General features: G+C 41.7%; 1 long non-coding RNA gene across 1 annotated transcript in view; it reads right to left on the bottom strand.

Moving 5' to 3' along the window:
• Positions 1-25,896, bottom strand: part of LOC144770771 (uncharacterized) — a 566,340-nt gene that overhangs the window by 385,289 nt on the left and 155,155 nt on the right. The window contains exon 2 of the long non-coding RNA XR_013599012.1: positions 13,134-13,177. This is a non-coding gene — a long non-coding RNA (uncharacterized LOC144770771). The remainder of the gene's footprint in view (positions 1-13,133; positions 13,178-25,896) is intronic.

The raw sequence follows: 25,896 nt of genomic DNA on the forward strand, positions 1-25,896 counted from the left end.
GTGACATGGCACACCATTAAATGGGTCGACCGAGTGCAGATCAAAGGAGGGTGCCCTATTACCATGAAAGCACAGTTCACAAGTGCTAGACCCTAGTGGGTCGCACTGACTATGCACCACCTCTGTCCAGTGCACAATCATTGTCTCTCAACAGCTTATTTGCCTATGTACGCAAGTCATAATAATATCAATATTCTACTAAGTTCATAATATACCTGTCAGCCTTAGGGTGGTCTTTACCCAAACTTTTTGCCTTCTCCCCTCATGGTTTACTGAATTTGTTTTTGTTGGCCGTAGGACGATGTGCACCTTACCACTGCTAACCAGTGCTAATGTGCTTGTGCTCACTCCCTAAAACATGATAAAATGTGCCTGAACCTGATTGGCATATTTAATTTACTTATTCGCCACTAGTAAAGTGATATACCACGTACCCAGGGTTGGCAAATTAAATGCTACTAGTTGCCTTGCAGCACTCATTGTGTCATTCACTTGAGTAGCTCCTTAAAACATGTCTCAAGCCTGCCATTGCAGCCTGCATGCAGTGTTAAACTGCCAATTCGACTTGGCAAAATAAACCCCTTGCCGGGCCTAAAACTCCCTTTTTGTTACATATAAGACAACTCTAAGGTAGGTCCTAAACAGCCTATAGGGCAAGGTGTATTGTATTTAAAAAGGTGGACATGTACTTTCAAATTTTGTATATCCTGGTAGTGAAAAACTCAGAATTCGTTTTTTACCACTGTGATGCCTACCTCTCCCATAGGATAACAATTGGTTGCCTTATTACATTTAATAAGTGATAACCAGACGCGGCCCATGAAGGGAAGAGCAGTGGGGCGGTGGGGCCAGGTGGGGGGTATTTCGAGGGACAATGTTGAGGGGAAATTAAATAAATAATTAATTTTCCCATGTCGAAATCCACCCCCGCCCCAACCCACACCACCCCAATGCTCTTACTTGCACAGGCCGCGGCTGGTGATAACTTTTGTTTGGGAATAGGTAGAAATATCATGTTTAATGTCTAAGGAATAGTAATTTAAAACCCTCTTTATTGATGGAGTTGGATTTTAAATTACAGTTCTGAAAATGCCACATTTAGAAAGTTGGCAGTTTGGTACTAGCAGCCTGTTTCACATGAGTAGGTGTAGTTAGCAGTTGGCCTTTGTGTATTCCTCCCAGACAGCCACACAAAAGAGGGACTGGGCAGAGGCTGGACGGGCCATCCGGGTCAGGTAGCTTAGTGGACTAATGGGTCTGCCTGTGTTTGACCTTATGGTCACTGGTCCAAATCCCAGCAGGTCCACTCAGTCTTATATCCTTCTGAGGGTGATAAAATGAGCACGATTTAGCGGGGTAACAAACATCTGTTATTCAGCACCAAAATACCCTGCTGGGTGAATGTGCGCTTTACAAATACACGTTATGATGCGGGGTGGAGTTGTGCACAGCCCAACTTGCACTGCAAAGATCCTGCCTCAGCTCATACACAAATAACTTCAAATAACTATTGTGACTGCAGACAGACTGGGACCAGGGCTGAAAGACAGAAAATCTGAGACACTTCTACAGGGAGAAAACCCCAGACATTTCTTCCACTTCAAAGCTGGCACCAGGTATCGAAGTAGGACCCTCAGACCCACACTTCAGTTTACTTTGGGACCGGAAGAAGGACTCTCAGAAGACTGTTCTGCTGACTGTGGACTTCAGAGGACTGCCCTGCTGCACCAAGATGACTGCCCTGCTCCCTGAAGCCTGCCATTTGTCATCAGAGGACCACATTGCTGGTTGAGACCTGCTTCTCTGCTTGAACCCAAGACTTCCAGAGTGACTCGAAGGGTTAGTTGGCTAGCCTCCTGATCAGAGCCTCAGGGACAGAAAAGGCTCCAACCTTCTTGAACTCGCACCTGGACTCAGCCTGAGTCCTGACTCTCCAAGCGGTGCTGCTTCAGTACTGGACCATTGGAAGTGGTGCTTAAGGTGCCCTGTCAGACTAAATTCATAATCCAAAACTTGGGTCATAAAACAATTTCAGCCAAAAAGTCCCCTCAAAACCAAGAGAAGACCGGGACCTACCTGTTCACTGATATGCCCATGGGTACCACCGGTCGGCCAACGTTCTTCTCCACAGTAGCAAATCCTGTTCAGTGACTCCTGTCCAGAAGGGTATCCGTGTATCTTGGTATTGTGGAGCGCTGTTTGGCTATATCATGTAGCTACATCCAACTGGAGAATTTCGAATTCCCAAAAATATTCAAAGTCCGAATGTAGGAATCTTCACCACAACTTCATCCAGCGACTCCCCAACGACAACACCTCCTCCTTGGATACTGCTGGATGCCTTACCCCGTGAAACCTGACATTTTTAGAATTTTTTTCAGGAAATGAGACCCAACTCCATCATAGTCAGCCATAATCTTCGACTTTTCACAGTCTCGCACGACTAAAGGTCCGCGGATAGTGCTTTGATCTTTTAGGTACTATTTTTCACTTTAACCTTTAAAAATTCATAACTGATTGGATTTTGGTTGTTTTGGTGCAAAAGTATTTTATAAAATAGACTCTATTTTTCTAAATTGGTGTGGAATTGGTCTTGTGTTGTGTTTTTACTTTTTACTGTTTAAGTGCTGCATAAGTACTATTCAATTTTTCTTCAAATTTAAGCCTGACTGTTTTAGTGTCAAGCTACATGAGGGTTAAGCACAGGTGAATTTAGTAAAAATGTTATGGTTCACCCTGCCAAGGATTTTGGCTGTTGCTTGTGGACGGCTTATACCCACATCAACCTGACAACTCAATTTCTTACAGTTCCTCTTCCAGTTTCAACACATTTAGAGCCTGAATATGATCTTGACAGACAGGGTTACTCCATCACAAATGTGACGGATATCCTGTCCATCAAATTACAATTTCATTATATCCTATAGAATTTGTAATACGGCAGACGAAATATCGGTCACGTTTGTGGTGGAGTATCCCTTCCGCCAAGATGGCAATCAGATCCTTAGAGACTTACAGTGGCAAATTGCCGAATGGCTACAGTGCTAGAAATAAAACAGCCTAAAAAGCAATGTGTCCTTGTTTGGGCTCTAGCACGGATTAGCAGATGAGCATTCACTCCAGTTTCTGCGTGGGACCTTGGCATTAGAGCCTTCTGAGAATGCCTAAATAGCATAACGTCCCATTCCTAAATAGCATAATGTCCCTATTTTAAGCAGACCGTTTTTTTGGAGGGGAGGGGGTAGCGGCAGTAATACCAACAGGAAAAAGCTGAAGTCATGGAGTTCAGTTTATCCCTCAGTGTACCCCCATTTGGAGTTTCGCAGGTCGGAATCTAGAAATGTAAACCAATACAGCATGTTTCACTTATTCTGATCTGCAAAATTAGAAATATTGATGTTTTAGGCTGCATAGCTTTCAAAAGCGATAACTTGTAATGTGACTTTGCATTATTTAGACGATGCATATTTAGAAAGAGTGTGAAAAACTATTTGCATTGAAAAGTTGCATAGGAGGAATAACATTAGCCTTTATTTCATATTTCAGCTAGCCGGAATTAAACCGAAACAGTTTTCTTGTTGAGAAACCAACAGATAATCAGTTTTGGTGGGGTTATATATTAAATATGCAATGGTCATTCAGGCTTCACATATAAGTCTCATGTTTGCTGTCAGGTTGTCAGATAGTTTTTTCAAATCAGTGGCACACAGTGACTTTCTGTCCTTCACAGCCAGACTATTTTGAATGGTCTGATGGTATGACTGCCACTGGGCTCCAAATACCACTTATCTCTCTGAAATAGGATTTTCCCTTTCGGTTTCCACGTGAGCTTAGCCAGTGTAGTGTTTTCCGCAACCCAGGTGTGTGCAAATGAACGTACTCTATAACAGATGTCTTTATTCTTCAGCATACAACCACACGCTGCAGGCATTGCATCACAATGTTTATAACCACATCTTAACACCTCCGAGCAGGTTACATAATCCCTGTTTTAGAATTCACCCAGAAACACAAGGATCCTAGCACGCATAATCTCAAGACACTCATGTCCCCGTTGGTTGAATAAAAAATGCAAACAACTTTAACATCATATTTCCTCAATGAGGCGCTCACACTAGTCGGCCAGATTGGGTGGCAAAAATAAGTTGTGTGGCTCCTTCATTCTGCACCGATGACATAGGCTCAGAGGGTTGATCAGGACATTTAGATGGGGTCACCTCACTCATGATCTCAGGAGCTGACGAACACTGAAGAAGATATTTGATGTGTGACAAGTCCCATTTGATGAACTTTCCAGGACGATGAGCTGCCACCACGTGCCATTTGCAAGTCACAACCTTCAAAGGGTCGACAGCAAATTACATAACTGTTTTCCGCTTCCATTTCTATTTGACCAGTACCCAGTCCCCCTTTGTTGATGACGGTTTCCTGGGTTTGCCAGCACTGATTGGCATTTATCTTCATTTTGTGCTTTTGAGAAGTGTCTGTGACAAGAACCTTATCTGCATTCATCGATCAGTCTTTTGTCCACTGTAGTAGTTTGGGTCTTATGGCTCTCCCAAATAGCAAGGTGGCAGGACTCTCACCAGTTGTGGAGTGAGGAGTTGAGCAATAGGCACGAAGGGCTTGACAGTTGGCTTGTTTTAAATTGATTGCCTTCATCGATGCTCGCTGAATTACCCTCTTGAGGGTGCTCATAAATCGTTCCACACCATTTGCTTGGTTCCAAAGAGGTGTACTCTTTTGATGCTTGACATTGAGTTGAGCAAGAAACTCCTTGAATTCTTTGCTACTGAAAGGCAGGCCATTGTCAAATGTGAGAATAGCAGGGATGCCCTACGTTGCAAAGATGTCATCAAGCCACCCAATGACTTTGTCATCGGTTGTTGATAAGTCTTCCACCAAAGGAAAACGCAAATATTCATCAATGACTATCATGAGATGATGTCCATTTCCTAGAGACCGTTAATAAATCAACTGCAACTCTCTCCCAAGCATGCGTAAAAGATCAGATATTGTGAAAGGGTGCTGCATTATCTTAGGGGGATAAACAGTTACAAAGATGGCACACTTTCAGTACTTTCTCAACTCGTTCCTCTAGGTGAGGGAACACCACTCCATCTCTAAGGGCTCTTTAGGTGGCTACAATGCCACAATGTCCCTTAAAGGCCAGCTCAATGACTTGCTATCTCAAGCTTTCAGGTATGACGATTCTTGAGCCTCAAAATATGATACCCTCTTGGGTGATGGATAGCTCATCAATTACATTTATAAAAAATGGAATTCAACATCATCAGCAAAGGGTTGAATACTTTTCTTCCACGATTGCGTTGTAATGAGGTCTTTGAGGATGACCATGTATTGACTGCTTTGGGCGCAGGCACATTCCATTCAATATATAGAGCAGCTGGTGTGCTGGACCTCACAATGAAGTTGAGATACTCTTCAGCCTCTTTGGATGTTGAAATGTGGCATTGTAGCGGAACTCATGAAAAGTAATCTGTGGGGCTCTGATCTTTACCCGGCTTATGTACAATCACATAGTTATACTCTTGCAGTCGCAACCTCAATCTCTCGAAGCAAGGGGGCATCTTGGCTTTCGTTCTTCAAAGGATAGTAAGCCAAGCCTGGTGATCCGTAATGACAGTGACGTGTTTTCCGTAAAGAAACCCATGAAAATGTTTGCAGGCCCACACCACAGTCATACTCTCTTTTTATGGCAGAGAATAAGCATGTTCAGTTTCAGACATGTTTTTACTGGCGTAGGCCACAATGTGACTCTGAGCATTTGGATGGCTACTGTGTTGGGCAAGAATTACTCCTAGCCTTAACGGGCTCGTAACTACTGTGATCTCAGTGTGCAACTTAGGATCAAAAGAGCCCATTTTTGTTGCATTCTAAATTGCGTGTTTTATGTCCTTAATACTTTAAACGCATTCTGTAGACCACTGGAATGGGGCATTCTGCTTTGTTAAGTCTCTCAATGGGGCACTCACTGTAGCAAGGTGACAAATGCATCTTGAGCAATAACTGGCCATGCCTAAGAAGGATCGCAGCATGGTTACATTTTAGGAATCGGGCAAGTAGATGACAGTGCCTGCACCTTATCCAGGTCAAGAGTCATTCCCTCATCAGATAATTTGGGCCCCAAAAACTTAAGTTTGGTCTTGTGAAACTCACACTTTGCTGTATTTAATGTGAGACCTGCATCAACAAGTAAATGGCACACTTGTATAAGAGCCTTATCATGCTCTTTTTGTGTTGTCCCAAATACCAGGAGGTTGCCGTATTTAAAAACATGTGTAACAAATTGAATTGCTCAGCGAATGGCATCCTGAAATATCTCCACAGCCGAAGATACTTCAAAAGTCAGTCAGAACAAAACAACAAGAGTCGAAAAAGTAGTAATGTACATGCAGCTCTCTTCCAGCTTGAGTTGATGGTATCCTTTGTTCAGGTCAAGACGGGGGAATACTTTGGCTCAGTTCAGCTGCATGATCATATCTGCTACGTGAGGAGTAGGATGTCTTTCTCTCTCTATTGCTTTATTGGCAAGGCGCATAACACAAATGTGCACTGCAGCGCACATCCTTTTTCGGCACCACAACTAAGCCCACAGCGTAGGACCAGTGGAGGGTTCAATGATGTCATGCTACAGCAGCGTTTCTAGTTTTTTCTCAACAACTTCTTGTAGGTGAAAAGTGACCCTGTGGTACCATTGGGCAACCAGGTGAATGTCCTCATTGATATGAAGTTGCACCTTCATTTTCTTGAGTCTTCCTAGAATATGAAAGAACAACGGGAACTGACTCATGATTCCAGACAGGGCACCAAGATTGTAGTTGAGAGATATCAGTCCCATGTCAGCAACAGGGCCATGCTAAGTAGGCATGCACTTAATGACGTTCCCTGAAGAATATGAATCGGCACTTGCACTGATGTTATTTTGTGTTTCATGGTAGCTGTAAACGGCCCATGACTCTGTAGTGGTTTAATAGCAGCCCATATGCATTCCTTCATGTTTAAGGGGATAAGGTGGGATGTATGACGTTACAACGCATACTTTTACAACGCATACCTTTACAACGCATTTTTTACAACCCAACATCCATTACAACGCATTCCATTACAACGCATGCCATTACAACGAATTTTTAAAAACTACCTTTACAACGCATTCCATTACGACGCATACTACCTTTACAACGCATACCATTACAACGCATAACTTTACATTGCATGTATGGTAAGTATTGGATAGTGTAGGGGTAAAAATTACTATTCTAACTCTAGGGGGGTGCAACAGTAGGGTAAGTGTTGGATAGTGTAGGGGTAAAAATTACTATTCTAACTCCAGATGGGAGCAACAGTAGGGTAAGTGTTGGATAGTGTAGGGGTAAAAATTACTATTCTAACTCCAGGGGGTGCAACAGTAGGGTAAGTGTTGGAAAGTGTAAGGGTACTATGCGTTGTAATGTTATGCGTTGTAATGGTATGCGTTGTAATGACATGCGTTGTAGTGGTATGCGTTGTAGTGTCATGCGTTGTAATGGTTGCGTTGTAATGACATGCGATGTAATGGATGTTGCGTTGTAAAAGTTTCGTTGTAATGGTAGTGCGTTGTAAAAGTTGCGTTGTAAAGGTTGTTTCCCATATGGTGTGGCACATGAGATAACCTGTTAAACATTTATACTGGCATGAAATTAATCAATGCACCACTCTCAAAAATGAAAGTCATGGGTCAACCGTTTACCTTTAATGTAATTTTAAACCAGCATCCATTTGAATTTTGCCACTCTGTTAGGTGATTCTTCTTTGACTTTTGATCTTTGCAAGCAGCTAGTCCTACATGTGCATGTCATTCTTTAGTCAACATTATCAACCCTCATCCGTCTTCTTCGCTGGGAGTTGATATTGACATAGACAAGCCTTTGTATGATAAACTAGACGGCAATCAACATTGTTTTATTTCTAGTTGTCATATCTGATGTTGCCTTTTGGCCTTGTGGGCATGGCGGGAATGCTACTGCAACCTTCTGTTGTCCATTGTCTCTTCTCTCTGTGACGCATTTAGCTTCTTTTTCACTTTGCAGACCTGTCTTTCCCACAGCCTTTGCATATCTCTCCTGTGGCTGGACATCTAACCTCGTGGGGGAATGAAAACTCACATCGGAAGCATAACCTTTTCTTCTTCAGAGACGTCACCTTGTGTGCATCTATGTTGTGCTTGTATTTGCTTTTCATGATCAAAGCTGATTCGTAATGCACTGATCCTGCTTCCATCTCAGCATCAGGTTACCATTTTCTCTAAACTGAGTGTCTCTCTCAACATGTGTCTCCTGAAGGAATCTCAAAGACAACCATCAATGACTGCGGGGCATGGCTTCTTCATCATTAAAGTCACAGAACTTACAGTGTTTCATAAGTGCATCATGTCTTTCAACAAATTATTCCATTATTTCACCAGCCTGTTGTGGTGCTTGGTTGAAGATGTGCCTTTCATAGTAGACATTCAGCATCAGATTAAACTTGGTTTCCAACACTCCCATTATCTTTCAGTTTGTGATACTTTCTTTAGCACCTCTTTTACTCCATCAGCTGTGATATTTTTCTACTATTTCATTATTTTCTTGTCGTCTTTTTCTTCTAGTACGTCTATGAAATCATCAAATGCCTCAATCCATGCAGCCCACCTGGCACCTGTTTCTTTGCTTTGGAATGGAGTAAACAAGGTGGCAGCTTCAAGACTTTAGCCGCACCATACCTTACGGTCCCTTGGGAGCATGTGCTGTAAAGGCAGCGTTCTTAACGCACAGTTGGACTGGCAGCTTCATTAGTCAACACCCTTGTTGTCTGGGCCTGGTCGTCTCGTCCAATTTTGAGGTCTTATCGCACTTCACTTCCTTGTACCAGTGAGTATGTTTCTGATTTCAAACCTGGTTGTCACAGCCTTTAGGGTCTGCTCCGCACTGATGATGGCTCTGTGTTATGGCATGTTGCAGTATGTCTTCATTCAGCTTTACAATCAGGTTCTTGTGGGCTTTTTTAATCTGCTCCTCTGCAGGGCCTTCAACTTCTTTGATGTATCGACTGGATCAAGGCTTTGACTCCACATGTGCCAACTTAGACTGCTGTGCATTGACTTGGGGTGCACATGGCATGCACGAGCAGTTTGCTGTACGTTGCAAACTCTCAGGGAGAGCAGCCTTTTGCCTTCAGGGCACATATCTCATCAACATCTCTAGTTGTAGTGTCTTCCCCAGCCCAGGAGCATGTGAATGAACACATGGAGGTTTGTAACAGATATCTTTATTCATCAGAATCACAAGGGTCGTAGGACACATAAACTAAAGACACCACAGCCAGGAACAGCATGAGTATCGTACTACCTGGCAAAAAATAAAACTTTTTAAAAAGCCACTTGAGAATTAGAAGAAAACACAAGTTTCAGTTAGGAAACAACCCAAAAACATCAAAAAGTATGTGATGATGAGGAAAAGGCTGTTTACTTAGAGTGTATATTGCTCTAACTCAAACTCTCATGTATTAAAACTGAATGAGTAAGAAGATTTTTATTTCCGATCTAAAGATATGAAGTGTTAAAGAAATTCAGGTACAACACAAAGTAAATAATAAATGCAATGTCTCTAAAAAGCAGGCCCATTCAATTTTGTCCTTCTAAAAGGAGTCCTTAGGTTTCTCAGTATAAGTATTCACTTATTTCAACAAGCTAATGACACTGTATGTGAAAGGGACTCACCAAGGGTGTGCTATGACTCATGACTATAGCTTGCCACCCGGCACACTGCCATGATGCAATAGGATAGCACCCCCCCCCCAGATCAGGCACTGCTGGTGGAGGAATTAAAAGTTGGTGCCAGGCGTTCGTAACCCATTCTGAAATATATCTGAAGTTAACAGCATTAGCATCTTCCTTGCAGTCTACTTAAGTATGACCCTGCCTGTGAGGCTAAGAAAACTGTTGAAAAGAATTGACCATCACTCTACGTGCAACCGCTACACTGACAGACTACAAGAAGAACAGTAGCACCGGCTTTGTGGTGCCACAACGAAGAATGACCAGACAGCGCCCAAACATGTAGTAGGAAAAGCCAGAAGTCAAGGGCCAGTAATGGGATAAACAAGTAGATTATTGGCAGACTGCAGCAGTAAATTAAGTCACAACTCTTACCACTCAAAGCACCCCATCCTCATTGCAGGCCAAAACACCACTTTGCTAGGCAGCAGTGAAGGCGTCTGATTCAAAGCCTGGGGGCCTTCACACACATACACAGACTGCATGCCAGTAACCTCAAGCACCGCTGAGGCAAAAGCATGCATGACCACCAACAATTGTCTGGAGCCTTCAAATATTCAGCGGATACGAAGACTTAGGCAATCCAGCTGAAAACAAGAAGCAAAGTTCAAATTCTGATAAGGGCTGGAATCAGCAAAATGCAAAGAAAGTCACAGGTCCCAAACTATACCACTATGTAATTAGCACTTACCTGCTGAAACAAACAGTGGTCAAGAGGCAAATAGGACAATAAAACAAGAGGACAAAAGAAAGCACATGGGAAACCATACATCATGAGTACACCTGGCCACCAACCACTGGCAAAGCCTCACCTATGTGAGAGCTATTGGCTTTGCCATTGCCTTTTAGCCATGTTGTACAGTAGTGTGGTAGCTACTGACATAGAGTAGAGAGGCAAAGAGGAAAGTAGCATAGGGGAGAGTGGTGTAGAGGTGCATAAAGTGGAGTGGCGTAGAGCAGTGTGCAGTGCCGTGGAGTAGTGTAAAGTGGGGTGGAGTAGAATAGAGTGGCATAGAGTTGCATTGTGTGGACTGGAATAGAGTAGAGTAGAGCAGAGCAGAGTGGCATAGAGCAGGGTGGCATAGAGTAGGGTGCGGTGGCAAAGACTATGGCAGACTGGAGTAGAGTGGTGTGGTGTGGTGTGGAGTAGAGCGGCATAGAGTGGCATGCATATAGTAGAGTAGCGTAGTGTACAGTGAAAAAACGCAGAGTGCTGTCGAGTAGAGTGGCATAGTGTGGAGTGTCCGTAGACTGGCATTGTGTTGAGTGGCGTAGACTAGAGCGCCATGGTGTGGTGCAGAGTGGAGTAGCAGGGAGGGGAGTGGAGAGAAATGACGTAGAGTAGAGTATGCATAATGTAGAGTGGCATAGAGTAGAGTGGAGTGCACAGACTACAGCGTTCTGATGTAGAGTTCAGTGGCACTGAGGTGAGTGGGTTAGAGTAGGGGTGAAGTAGAGCGGTGTGGTGTAGAGTGGCATGGAGTGACTTAGATTAGAATGGCACAGAGTGGCTAACAGCAGAGTGGTATAGAGTGAAGTGGAGTGGCAGAGAATGGCATAGAGTCGAGTGACAGAGTGGAGTGCTGTAGTGTAGAGTGAGACAGAGTAGACTGACGTAGAGTACCATACAGTAGCACTGTGTAGTAGAGTGGAGTGGCGTAGGGAAGAATGGCATAGAGTAGAGTGGAGTGGCATAGAGTGGCTTAGAGAGTTGTAGAGTGAAGTAACATGGAATGAGTGGCATACAGTGGAATTGAATGGCGTAGAGTGGACTGAAGTGGCATAGAGTGGAATTAAGTAAACTGGTACAGAGAAGAGTGGCACAGAGTGGGGTGGAGTAAGGTGGTGTGGAGTGGTGTAGAGTATAGTAGAGTAGCATTGGGCAGCGTGCCGTAGACTGGCGAGTGGAGTAGACTATAGTGGAGTGGCATGGAGTAGAGTAAAGTGGTGTAGAGTAGTGTAGAGTGGAGTTACATTGAATACATTGTAATCTATATGACAAATAGGAGGGGGAGAACCTTTCATTTCAAGCCCCTACTATATCGCAATTTGAAATGGGTCCCAAAAGCGCTTTGCAAGTCAGACTTTTCTGACTCAAATAATGACATATGCACATTGCCTAAAGCTTATTTATGATTGCAAACCCTGTGATTTTGAGAATCACAGCCTTTCGGGCTGTAAGTAACCTTTGTGCATCTGGCCCAGAGTAAAGTAGAAAGAATAAAACCTATCAAAAAGCATGCTGTTTTAAGATTGCTTGCTTGATTTTACAACTTGGTTAAAAGGGAGGGAAGTTTATAAAAATCACTGAATGAGACGTAAAAACAAAGGAGAAAACAGAAAAGAGAGAGCTATAAATTAAATGTTCTGAATTTTTTAAAGAAGGACAGTTAAACAGTACAAGTCATAGGACAGATTTGGAAAATAAATGTATGTTAAAATGCTAACTTTCAGCATAATCTGTAGCAAATTCAAAGGTGTTCCTACAAATATATTTAAAAATAGAAGTCTTAAATCCAAAATAACATTCTAAGTTCAGAATGTCTTTATTTTATATTTGCTGAGCATCTCATTACACAACCACAGCTGAACAGTTTAATGCTTTTTGGGATATAAATGCTTCAGCTCTAAAACATAAATTTGTCTTGTTGAGCCAATCCAGGTTCATTCTGTGATCTCTGCAAAGTAGCATTCTTACTATTATTCTCAATTAGTAGGTCCATAAAGATGTTTTTGAACTTTCTATACCCTAGAATGTGCAAATGCTTGATCTGTAGAAGGTAACACATTGACTCAGTAAAGAGAGGAGTCTACTGATTTTTATTATGAGACAATCACTAGATTCAAGATTGTTCTTCATCATATAAGTGTAGAGGGAGAATGGGCATGGCCTTAGCGAGGAGCCGGGGCAATAAGGAGTGGGGCTGTTGACCTCCTCCTAGGAGGGTTTTAAATGGAGCCCAAGTATGTAGAGCATTCACGCCTGAGCTAGAACCCCCTTCCGTACAATGGTTTCCAGCTCCATGCCTGGGGGTGCCTCTTCACTGTGTGCCCAGGTGGGGAGGCCTGAATCCATGTGTCACACAGCTGCACTGCATGAGTGGGCCGCCCTCACCGACCTGGAGCAAACTCCCCTGCCACAATACAAAGTTATCAAGACCGTAATAAATGCTATAATATAAGAACTATACAAGAAATAAACGACAATACCAGCCCCAACTATCCAACTCACAACTGTACTGTTCACACTTCCTTATTACAAAAATGAATAGCAAACTGCTTTCAGATACATGGAATAATAAAAAAACAACCCTACCTTTATAGTCTGACGCTCTTCAAACGTCCTGGGCACGTGGTGACCTACAAATATAAACCATGTTGTTACTTTATGTTGTGCAGATCACGACTGTTTAATGGTCACGATTTACCTGACATGTTCTCTCAAAGTCTCATTTTAGAAATGTGACCTAAACACAAAATATGGAGGGAGAATGCAGAGGAAAACGGTGATACAGTTCTGAGCCTTTAATATATGCACTACGTTAACATTCATCGTTCTAGCACCCTCACTCCCGTCCTATACATTTTCATGTGCAGGCACATTTGAGAACTATGCATATTTTTCATAATTTTTTTACATTTAATTTTCTTTGAAAACCAATGAATATATTGTATGCACCCCATGAATACCCCCTGTCATCAGAGAGCTATGCATTTGAGGGTAGAATTTAATGTGCATGCTAATTCAAAGTGCTTAAAATGTAGACAAAAATGACTTTTTGGGAAACACTGCCTTTGTGTCAGAGTTCGCAAGAATTTCAGTTTCTTCCATATTGTTTATAGTCTGGTCCACATCAAACGTTACAGACTGACTTTACCTAATGTAAACCATGGTTCTCCAACATAGGCCAACATGGTTCTAGCTCATTCGATATTTTCAAGATAAACCACCTTGTAAGTTGATAGCATTTAATTGAATGGTGCCTAAATGTATTTGATGTAGAAATTTAAAAATCTGGCACAGGCTGGGCAACCATAATGTAGGCCTCTTGGTGGAAAGATTTAAAAGAGCATTACTGTGCCTGGGAAAACTGACTCCAAATGGCAGATTCAACACCATTGAAGAGACGATGAGCCATATGCATGAGAACATTTTAAGAGAATGAGCAAAACCCTTTGATACATCTGGTCCTGTAAGCATAAGCTAGTCTCGCACGATTTTTAACCTGCTCTGGCAAGTGTTTATGAAATTATAAAATTAATTGACAGTTGACAATAGGTGTCATCCACAGAAAAAATGTAAGGGAGATTGGAAACTGACAAGATTTATAGCAATAGGAGAGAGGATGTGGTCAAACAGCCAGAGTTGCCGACTTTGGAACAGTGGAACCAGGTTCGTGCATCGGCTCAACATCCTGTGCTTCTGGGCATCACTTAATCTCCCCACATCTACAAAAAATGAATATGTCCTTGTGTAAAGTAACTGGTGCGCATGTAAAGTGCTCCAATACCTTTGGATACATAAAACTGCTTAAAAAAAGTATGTATATATATATATATATATATATATATTCACACACACATTTTTAATCAATTTAAATTACGATTCACATGAGAAACATGTTAGTAGACTCAAGAGGAATGAAGTGAACTCAGGTACAATAGGAACTGCTCGAAGATAAAAATGTTCAAGGCAAATGAGGAGGGAAGAAGATTAGAATGGGAGGGCTAGAGGGGCAATATGGAGAGACAGAGTTATGAAACGTTACAGTGTTGTTTCAGTCCTTTTTAGTTTTTCAAATGTCCCCTAGTGAGCTTAGTTGTCTATTAAAACAAAATAAGTGATTAAGAAATCCCTAAAGGAACGTGTCATTATCCACTCCTTACACACTTCAATGCATCAAGGGCTGAATAATTGAAAGAATATACTATATAGAGCTAAAACTCTGAAACAGATATTCCTCGAGGCAGTATTTCCAGCCTATAGCTGGGTTAGCGGCAGAATGTTCCTAGGAGAAAACATTCCAGTTTCGATAAGTAGTTGAAAAAATCAAATCTTTTCTTACTAACTTAAAGGTCCTTTTATTGAATTATGCGATCGTTCATTTCATATCATCAGATCTATCTGGATATGTATAGATTTTTAAAATATTTATTTATAATTGTTTGAAATTTTAGCACATGTTTAAAAGTCAAGAAATCTACTTTTTAATACATTTGTACATTTTTTAAGAGTTTCAAGGCTTGGTAAAGAGTGTTTTATATGTTTTGTGCAGGTATCGTGTGAAAAAAGATCAAAGAAATATGAAAAGACCACGCTGGATTCAAGATTGTTGGACAAGTTCAAAATTGCTTTCCAGTCCAGTTTAGGTCCAAGCAAGCTCTCATAAAATATCTTGGCATAAAACAAGTCAGCATCTCTTCCTTCATTTACAAACAAGCAAACAACATAAGATATTTCGACTACAATAGATTTAAAACTGGTGTGCCACCCAATCAGAATACGGTGAGTTTCACAATGGTTCTATAGGATACGTAGTTTTATGACCATACGATGATTTTAATAATGTGCTGAAAAGGTAAGCCTAGCTATTGTTAAGCCCCAGGGTTTGAGCACCTTTCCTTGCTCCTGGGAGAAAATCTAACTTCACAAAAAGGATGTACGAGTAAACCATTTAAAGAGTTTCAGTTCATATTTTGAGAACAATTGTACATTTATACTCCTAAACTAAGTTCATTTTGCAACTAAATTGAACATAGGAGCACAAAAAAGGCTTTATGACTCAAGCCCTCAGTATTGTCTTATGTACAAAACCTTGAGTTTGAAATGCTTCTGATTCAATGTTTTTTTAAGAATCGTTGGTTGCTCTTAGAGCTAGAAATCTGTGAAATACCTAACATAACAATAATATCATTAGTCAATTTGAGTAGTACATTTTGAAGCTAAAGGGACACCGGTTTGTTCAACTTAACATCCATGGCTAGCAAATATGTGACGTTACAACGTGATCATTTAGGTACAGTACGTTACATCGCGGTGATTACAATTCAAGTCGTTACAACGACTTGCGCTTGGGGTGCTGGATTTAGGAATAGTATAATTTACTATTCCAACTCCAGTGTTTGTAACAGTAGGGAAGGTGTTGGAATAGTAAATCATACTATTCCTTAGTGTAGAGCGCCATCCAGTGCAAGTTGTTGTAACAACTTGCGTTGATATGACCGTGATGTAAATGTATCGCGGTGTAACAACCGCGTTGTAAAGGTCGTTCGCCATCGCTAGCATATGATGCCCCCACCTTTCTTTTGGTTATGGGCATTGCTGTGGCAACCCTGTTTTTATATTTTAAATAGAAAAAGGATCTGAAATATGTCAGACGGATGTACGATGGAACAATGCATGCCTTTGCCACGCATCCTTTAGCACGCAATGCATTGATCATGCATTGCCTTTGCCACGCAGGTTTTTACCATGCTTAGGCCGTTACAACAAAATGTTAAGTGAAACCTATACGTACATATATGTATACATATCCCACTGTTGATGGCCAGTGGCTAGTTATAGTTAGAACCAGCTTTTATCAGACAAATAGTTTTTTGTTTTGCTAATAACTTTGGTGCCATTTGACCAATTTACATGACATTTTAAAAACTAGTGTCCCAGTTACTTTAGCTGCTGTTTGGGAAATTTGAGTGTTTGGTCAAGCAGGACCACGAAAAAGGGGAGGGGTCCCAAAAAGGTATTCCCCTATGCAATGTCCATGGGGTTTTTGCATTTTTTTAATACGACTACAGCCCAAACCGCTGAACGGAAAATACACCATATTTGTCAGAAAGCTTGATATTGGTCCAGAAAAAGTGCTTTTTTGTAATTTGGTGTAAATATGTTTGACAGTTTTGGAGTAATTAAAGAAAGAATTACATAGCAATTCACAGGGGATTCACGGGAAACCCGCGGAAATCCACTGATCCGGGGAAAAAGCAAAGCCCTGATTGGCTGGCCACAGCCTGAAAGGAAAGTTGTGCCCCCATTTTGTTTGTCGCTTGTCCCGGGGAGAGAAAAATAAAGTGTGAAAACTGAAGGACCTCCGAAGGGGAAGAAATTTCACAAACATCTTTCTTTGGACCGGATCGAGGATCCGTGGGTTCCCGTGGCAGTTCCACAGATCCAAGAAAAAAATGAAAGGTTACAGGGATGTTATAGTTAGGTACACGTTTTACTCAAACAAAATCATAGAAATTCATCAGTTATAGTTATACTTATAGTTATACTTATCTGAAGAAACTATCATCCATGCCATTAAGTAACTTCACGCCACAAGTTATTCTTTCTTATCATAAGTATAACTAGAAATATAACCATAACTGCTGAATTTCTATGGCTTTGTGTGGGTAAAACGTGAACTTACCTATAATTTCTTCAGTCTCTCTCTCTCTCTCCCTATATATATATATATATATATATATATATATATATATATATATATATGTGTATATATATATATATATATATATATACATATATATATATATATATATATATATATATATATATAGTATTTTTTTTAAATTATTATTTTCTTTTCAGCAAAAAACCCAACACGGTCCCAAACAGATGAACCAGAGTCTCTACGGCACAGAGGGAGTCCACGATCAGATTTCTTAGAGGGACTTTATTTTTTTCTTTTCAACACCATTAGTGCAAACGTGAAAGGACGGTCAACACGTTTCGGCGAATGCCTTCAACTGGACCATATATATATACATCTCCAGAGCAACTGCTTAACAGTAGAGAAAAAGCACATAAACTCAAGGCAACTACACAGAATCCTTTATTGTAAGAAAAGACACCACTTCATGCGATGTATTTCAGTCTCACGCTAGCATGTCCAAAATGTGAGCCACTATTTAAAATTGTAACAATTGTGCATGAAAGAGGACTGCGTTGACTACGTCATCAAAGTAGTACATACATGGTGGCCATCTTACAAGGTATAACTGAGCATACTGAGAATATCACCAACATGGTGCCTGCAAGACTCAGCACTGCAAATCATGTGAAAGTCATTCAGTAAAAGTGACTTCTGCCGCATTACAGGTGCCACTGGATGCCTTTACCTAGTAATACGGCAGACAGGATATCCATAACGGTTGTGATGGAGCAACCCACCCACCAAACTCTAAATCACGTGCCTTATTTCCTCAAGACTGTCCAGAGATATTGAACACAATTTCATTACTTAAGAACAAGGCTGCTTTCATGTATTGAGTAGGAAATGAGAGGTGGCTACCTTTCCCTCAAATTATTTAGAGGAAGCTGTCAAAACAAAGCATGCTCTTTTGTAAAGCATTTCATTCTAAAGAGAGTAATTTAAATCAAATTCGATTTCTTGTGTTGATTTACTGCTCGTCTACTCATTTTATGTGTTTTTAGCAAACTTTCAGTAGCAATGTTAGGATTTCAGTCAGTGGCAACTTGTTGGGATTTCGACATTCATTTAGTTAAGCAGATTTTGACATTTCTAAAAGTTATTGTTATTTGATGGCTGAATTTGGGAATAAACATCAACGGGTGGCCCCACTCCTAATTGGCGACATTTGGTGGACCACATTTCAGATTTCAGTGTTAATTTGTCAGATCTACTTATCGCTCCTTTATTCTGGTCCCACAAAATGTTGACTATTTCAATGTCTGTTTACCTGAAATGGCTATTGGATGTCATTAAGGGGCAGTGTCAGTAGTGTCAACTGAAAATTTTAAAAACACTTAGGGCCCGATGTAGGAAGGCAAATACCGATCGGTAAAATACAGAATCGGTAAAGTTACTGATTCTGTATGTTGACATGTAGGTAGCACTGCAATCAGTGCTACAGGGGTCTAAGAATTCGTTATTTACCACCAACTAGAAGTTGATGGTAAATAATGAAAACCCTTTAAAAAGCATTTGTTTTGCTTTTTAAACAGTGCCATGTTGCAGACATACATGCCCTAAGGGCCTGTATGTCTGCAACATGTGCACCCATGCACAATTGAGGGGTGCAACAGGGTGTCAAAGTGACACCCTGCCACCCTTCAATGTTTCCCCCAATTACCGAATCGGTAATTACCGAATCATACAGATTCTGTAATGAAATCGGTAAAATTAACTAAATCCCGATTGCCAGTTCTTAAATACCGAATCGGTATGATTCGGTATTTAAGAATCGGTAATCTGGGATTACCTACATTGGGCCCTTGTTCTTTAAAAAGATCTGTCAAATGAGCATTTTGGTTTCTTTCATTCTGATGATCCAGAAGACTAGCTAAAGTCAGATTTTTTTTCTTGAAAATGTTATCAAAATGTGATAGATTGCACCCTTGGTTATGGAGTCTAGGGCTGGGATAGTCCAACATAAAACATTTGGCACTAGTGTAAACTTGAATTACATGAAACAACGTGTGAGTGATGAAGGCAAAATGTGGTTTCGATGCCCTAGCATTGATAAATCTGCAAACTGAAATGTACAAATGAAAGATAAATTTTTTCGCATTAAAAACTATTTTGGAGCTAGAATGTGATATGGAAGCAAATCCTTGCAAATAATGACTCAAAAATAACAAATGTTAGTTCGTGGAAAGTGAAATAAGATCATAAATTGTCCTATATGAAAGGCTTGAGAAGACTATCTGCTTCAAAGAAATGTTAGGACTGGTGCAATGTTTATCGCCTGTCAATTATGTAATCAACCCTGATTAATTGATAGCAGTCTCTCTGATTACATTTTAGTTCAGATTTTTTTTAATACACCGTGTAACAAAATTTGCCTTTTCTGAACGGCCTCTTTTTCACCGTTTTCTTAACCCTATTTTTGCTAGTTTTAAGACTCTGTGCATTTTACCACTGCTGAACAGAAGAAGCAGAAATGAAGTGCATGTGCTTCATCTCTAATTTAGTGCTCTACACTAGAACTCCGAGTTTGACCTATTTAACTTCCCCATATGTCTAACGTAAATGTTGCCTTAAGTGAGTTTGCAGTGGGTATTTACACCACACACATATATGACAACAAGCATTGGCATAGCCAATAGTTCTTGCTTTTGGGACCTTATATGTATTTAGTTATGCAGCACAATATCCTTGGTGCAACAACATCAACTGTTGCATGGCTAAACACTTATAAGGTCACAAAGGTGAAACCTATTGGCTATGCTAATGCTTGTTCACTCTTGCCAAGAAGTACCTTTGATATGGATGGTGTATTATTTTGACTGTTAAAGCGTTAAAAATCTAACCCCATTGTTGGTACATTCACACACCAGCTATATGCCTCTGGAGTATCCTTGAAGAAGATTGGCGTCTAACATGAAGCGACTATGCTTGTTTATACATGCTCTCTGCAGATTTTAATTGTACTGTGATTTTGCAAGATAAAGGGTTTTAGTTCGAAGACTATGTCCACTCTTGTTTCCCTGTGGCTACATTTTTAATTGTCTTCAGTCAGGCTGGAAAGCAAAATCAAGACCCTAGAGGAACCGCAGAAGGCAGAAGTCACCTTAACAACATGTAGATTTGCTTCCCTATCAGGAAAATGGTTTTACAAAAACATATATGGTCTTATAAAAGGTGCAGAGTTCTACAAAAACTCTACATTCAGTATCTGCGACAGAAAGTTGAAGCCCTCCTCAAGACCTCCGCTGATGGAGCATCTTCCTTTGCCGAGAACCCTCCAGGGAGATGGCATCTTCTTGCGGGTCAATGCCGGCAGGACATCTGGGTTCACAGCGGCATTCCTAAGGCAAAGGGCCCACCCTTCGCCTACACCACTTGGCATCTCACTCTCGAGGAAAGGGCGCTTCAGTTGACACAGAGTCCACAGTCTACTCGTGATCATAAGAAACCCTGACCAGGCTGTACTGCAGCGGTGGAAGATCTGAGTTGTTGGGTAACCAAAAGGAAAAAAGAAGGTGGAAGACCGAGTGCCTACTCACTGACGTACCTAGCAGCATGTAGGTGATGTACAGTGAGCCTTGGGAGAAATCCATTAGATCATCCACGCCGAAGAGCTTAATTTCTTTTGAGTGCCAACAGGAGCAAGCAAGAATGTGGGGTGAGAGTTAATCTTGAGAGGAGGCAAAAGCTACCCTTACTTACACGTGTGTCGACTCAAGACTCCAAAGAATACCAGGTCAAAATCTTAGTGTAGAGAGACCAGAAGGGCCAACATGGTCCAAATCGTCATCTTGCAGACTTTTTATCAACCGGGCAACATGCACCACCAAAAAGTACTTGCATGCAAATTTGAGCATCTGAATTTAATTTGGAAAAATATAAATGGATTTATTATGTGTAAAACAATGGGTGTTCCCTCTGGGGACTTGCTTCACAACCGGAAAGGTTGGCCGGTCAAATAGCAAAGCGCTGCTGAACGCCAACCTTTTGTCATCGTTACTGTCCGTTCCTTTTAACTATGACGTAAGACAACAACAAGCTTCCGCGGCCAGAGTGCAGTCTGTGAAATGTTACTGCTTCACAAGCTAAGTTACATTGGAAGGCTTAAATTGATGGGGAAAACGGCCAATGCCTGCGATAGCTTTCGATACCTGGAAGCTTCTTAGCAAAGGAGAGGTTAAGGGTACTGGTGGAAAGATGGTTAAACATTCATATGTTGGAGAAAGCCACTCAAAACCCTCCTGAGCAGAATTTCCAAAATAAAGGCCACAGTCATGAAAGCCTAAGGGTTGAGGGTGGGGAGGGGGTGTCAAAGGATTCTTCTCTTTCACTGCTAGGAGGAAAGTTGCACAATTTGTTTCCCAGCTCTGCAGGGCAGAGAAAATACTGAAAGGCTGGGTCAATGGGTGATCATGGCTGTCCCTGATTTTGTGAGGTTTTATATTGCTCGAACTCGACATGAACGTTTTGCCTTCCATCATCAAGTAGGTGTTTCAACACATTTGTAGAGATTATATATTTGTGCACAAAAAGAGATGAAGTACTCACACTTGTTTGAGGGCGGTCTCAGAGTTGCACAGCTTGCTGAGGCTGCACTTGCCTCCGGGTTCTTTCAGTTGCTGCCCCCTCCAAAAACAGCCCTGTATCAAAGGCAGAGAAGCAGTAGGCAAGACCCAGCTCCGGCCATCCTGAGGGCACCGAGAGTTGCATTGGCATAAAAAAACTTAAGCACCCATACACAAAACAGAGTCAGGCAAGAGGGAGTGGAAGAACCCCAACGTGAGACACATCATATACATGGCGTGCGCCCACCTCGCCAGCATAACTAGGGGACAGCAGAGGCGATACTAGCAGCAAGGGGCGTGGTCAAGCAAAGAATCTGCAGGAAGACAAGCTAAATAATGGGCGCTGCTCAAGAGGAAAGTAATAGGCTGCTTATTGAGGCTAGGGATGGCCAGTGGGAGAAGAAGGCTGAGCAATGATTTGAGGAGAGGAATGGGACCCTGAAATGGATGTTTCCGACAGAAGCTATGTAAGTGTGAGCAGAAGGGTACCGTTTACCGCGGCGTGGTTGTTTCAGGTAGTGAGCCGATAGCAGAGCTGTGGCTAATAAGTGTTGCCAAATCAATAGAAGTGTGCACAACGCATAAGGCTCGAGGTCATGAAAAGTGACGCGGCCGCGCTGAAAGAAAATGAAAGTGAGCGGCCGGTCGCGCGGCCGTAAAAGTGATTGCGGGGACGGGGAGGGAATTTAAAGTGATCGCGGGAGAGGGAAAAAGTGACGTGGCCCGCACACTCTGTGGTGGGGGAGGGCCATTCAAAAGGAAAGCCTTGATCCAGCCATGTGTGGAAAGCAGAAAGCCATATGCGGCTGCGCGCGCTACCGCAAGCTGGTGGCCAAGCAAAGCTGGTAGCACTTTGAAATGCCACTAACTAAATGTCTTGCAGCGCAAGCGCTGGCTCAGCGAGACCTAAAAATATGTTTCTGCCAGGGATACAACTGTGCTATGGTTAGGCTGCTAAGACTCTGTTCAGGCAGAGGATGTGAAATAGATGGATATCTAGAAGGGACAGGTTTTCAATTATTTATTGAAAGCAACCGCAAAGGGACTTCGGCGACTATTCATAGAGGTAGGCTGTTCCAAAGTTTGAGAGTGATGTAACTGAAAGAGGGGCCTCTTCGGCTTGCAAGCTTAAACTGGTCAGTTACAGCATGGTAGAGATTGCTAGAACAAAGGGTGTGGGCCGGTATACAGGAGTGAACCAATTGTTGGATGTAGTGAGGCCCTGTATTGGTGAGAGCACCATATGTGATACAGACAGCCTTAAAATTAGTCCTGCTGGTTAATGGAAGCCTCATTAACAAGGAAATGGAGTTGCGCATGGAAATGTGGAGGTGCGAGATGAGCTGCAGAGTTCTGAATAAAGTGCCCGAGGGGAGTCTTAGTAGTGTGTAAGTAGAGAACATTTCCACAGTCCTGACGACAGATGACTCCCTGGACAGCAGTTTTCTGGGTAGCTGGGGTAGGAACGAAGTATTTTCTCCAGGTACCACAGGACGCCAAAACAGCAGAGTGATAATTGTCTGTTTATTTGTTTCACCAGGATTTTCATTGGGAATGAGAGAAAAGAAATAGGGCGATAATTTCTTAGTACAGAGGGATCTAATGAAGGATTCTTCAGAAGTGGAATTACTACTGCATGTTTCCAGCTGAGAGAAGCTGAGGCAGTTTAAGTAGAAAGATTAAGAAGCTTCGGCAAGATATGAAACGTTGTAAGCCTCCAGGGGAGAGTGCTAATATATTAAAATGGGGCACAGCATATATTGAATTTAGTGTACGCTAGAGTGAAATATTGCCCAAATGTTAGTTCACTATATAGACCGTGCTAGACTTTTAGTCCTAGGATGGATTAAAATCTAAGTTTCTACCTCTGCTTAGAAAAGGTCTACAAAAATGCTGTAAAGTTATTTCCTGCTTAATTTTCAAATCTTATGAATGAGGATAGAATTTTGATAACTTTAGCAGAAAATTAACTTTTTTTAAAATGTACTATTAGCTGTCTGGGCCAGCATGCCTTAAAGTCAGTTCTCCTATACATGTGGAAGAATGTACAACTTGTACTCCCATTTTTCATTTTCAATGATAAGGACGCTCCAGACTCAAGTGTTGCGTGAAAGACTTGTATTGTGCCATACCCCAAAGCACGAATGCATAATTCCAAAACATATGGAGCGTCATGCCGCTCCAATGCAAGTCGCACAGCTAAATTATGTAATATTCCAGAGACTCAATCATTTAGCAACAATAATCCATTTTAATCATGTTTAAATCCGTTCATTTTCGCCAAAATTCATATATTTCCATTCACATCAACGGCTGAACGATTCCTAATTTTTTCAAATGCAAAAGAATTGCCCATCCATGGCTATATTCAAAAGTACATAGGAATCCTCAATTCAGTCAGGGTGGCCTCATTCATATATGAATGGAACTATATAAATGTTGGCAAAAATTAACGGATTTAAATATGACAAAAAATGGATTGTTGTTGATAAATAATTGATTCTCTGGAATAGTAAAGTCAGTCCTGCCACTCATCACAGCCCCAAAGCTGAATACACAAGAGTTGATGACTCTGACTCAGATGGAATGGCATACCTCTGGGCCCAGGAAAGAAAAATGGGTGTTACCTGGTGACTACTCAGCAGGGATAAACTATCTTGAAGTGGGGAGGAACAGTTGCTAGAGTGGAGAGCAGCTTTAGTACCACCTCTTTTGACTTGCCAGGAAGGGCTTATTGTATTAATCCACATGACTCTCTTAGACAGCTCATCAATCAGTTTTGCCATCTGTTTCGCTTCCAGAGCTGTAATACACATCTTTGGCTGGGAGTGGTAACAACTTTGACTCAGAAGACAATGGCTTGAATCTGAGCCTAGGAAAGACCAACAGCTGTCAACTGCTAACCACTTACATGAGAATAACCATGTGGGAGGTGAGGGAATAAACCCCTAGCTAGATGGGAGGCAACATTGGGCATAAGCATTCCCAAAGAAGACTGGGATTTCGGGTGTATGCAACTACAGCTGCTCACGTCTAAATGCAACCTGAAAATCATACATTTCAAGTTCATACATCAGGTATACTATACACCCAAGCAGTTGCATGCATATGGACGGGCCGATGTCCACTGCGACAGATGTCAGGCCCCCAATGCAGACTTCCTACATATGGCGTGGGTGTGTACAAACTCCAATCTTACTGGCAGGACGTCCTTGACACTCGCACACATATGCTGGGCGAGTATATCCCAAATGCACCCCTAATATGCCTACTGGGCATCTACAAGATTAAACTGGTGCGTAGACGTAAGCTACTGGCGGTAGCACTACTACTGGCAAAAAGAAGAATAGCACTGAAATGGGACAGTAAACTGACACCGAACACACACAGACTGGGTTAAGGATATGTTGTATTGTATTGTAAAACACAGTTGGACACTTATGCAGCAGACATACCCCAGTCCTCTAGACCACGAGAATTCTGGGACCCACTAGTGCAATACCTTCTCTCTATGCAAACAGAGGACTGATTGAGAACGTTGTTCGGCTCTTAGGCATGTTGCGACGTCGAGGGGGTGAGATTCATCCAAACCTATCGGTGGGTGGGTGGAAAGACCTATATGCATGTATATATACCAGCTGCTGGACCTATGGCCTTTGATCATCTCTTTCCTGTGCATATGGTGTAGTAGTCCTCTGTTAAGTGTGTAAACAATTAGAACTGCAAATTCAGTGTCACTCAAGGCGGTACGTCATCGCATGTTAATGTACAAACTTACTGTATGCATTACCATCAAAATTATGAGCATATAAAATGTGTAAAATTGCACTGTTTGACTAACAATGAAAACAAAAACCAAAAAACTATGTGGGAGGTGACAAGAACAGTTGACATGACAAAGGGCGGCTTTATAACTAGCTCTTTCGACTTGGAAAGGCCAAGGAGTGCTTTTTCTACTTATTTCCAGGGTTTTCCTAGACAGCTAGGCTGCAAGCCCAGTAGGAGGGAAGTGGATAATGGCCAAGAAGATGAAACAAGCCTGCCTTGCATTTACCTGTCCTTAATAACTTGAAACATGAGCTCT

The sequence above is a fragment of the Lissotriton helveticus genome, chromosome 1_1 (genome assembly GCF_964261635.1).
Source record: "Lissotriton helveticus chromosome 1_1, aLisHel1.1, whole genome shotgun sequence".
Taxonomy (NCBI): Eukaryota; Metazoa; Chordata; class Amphibia; order Caudata; family Salamandridae; genus Lissotriton; species Lissotriton helveticus.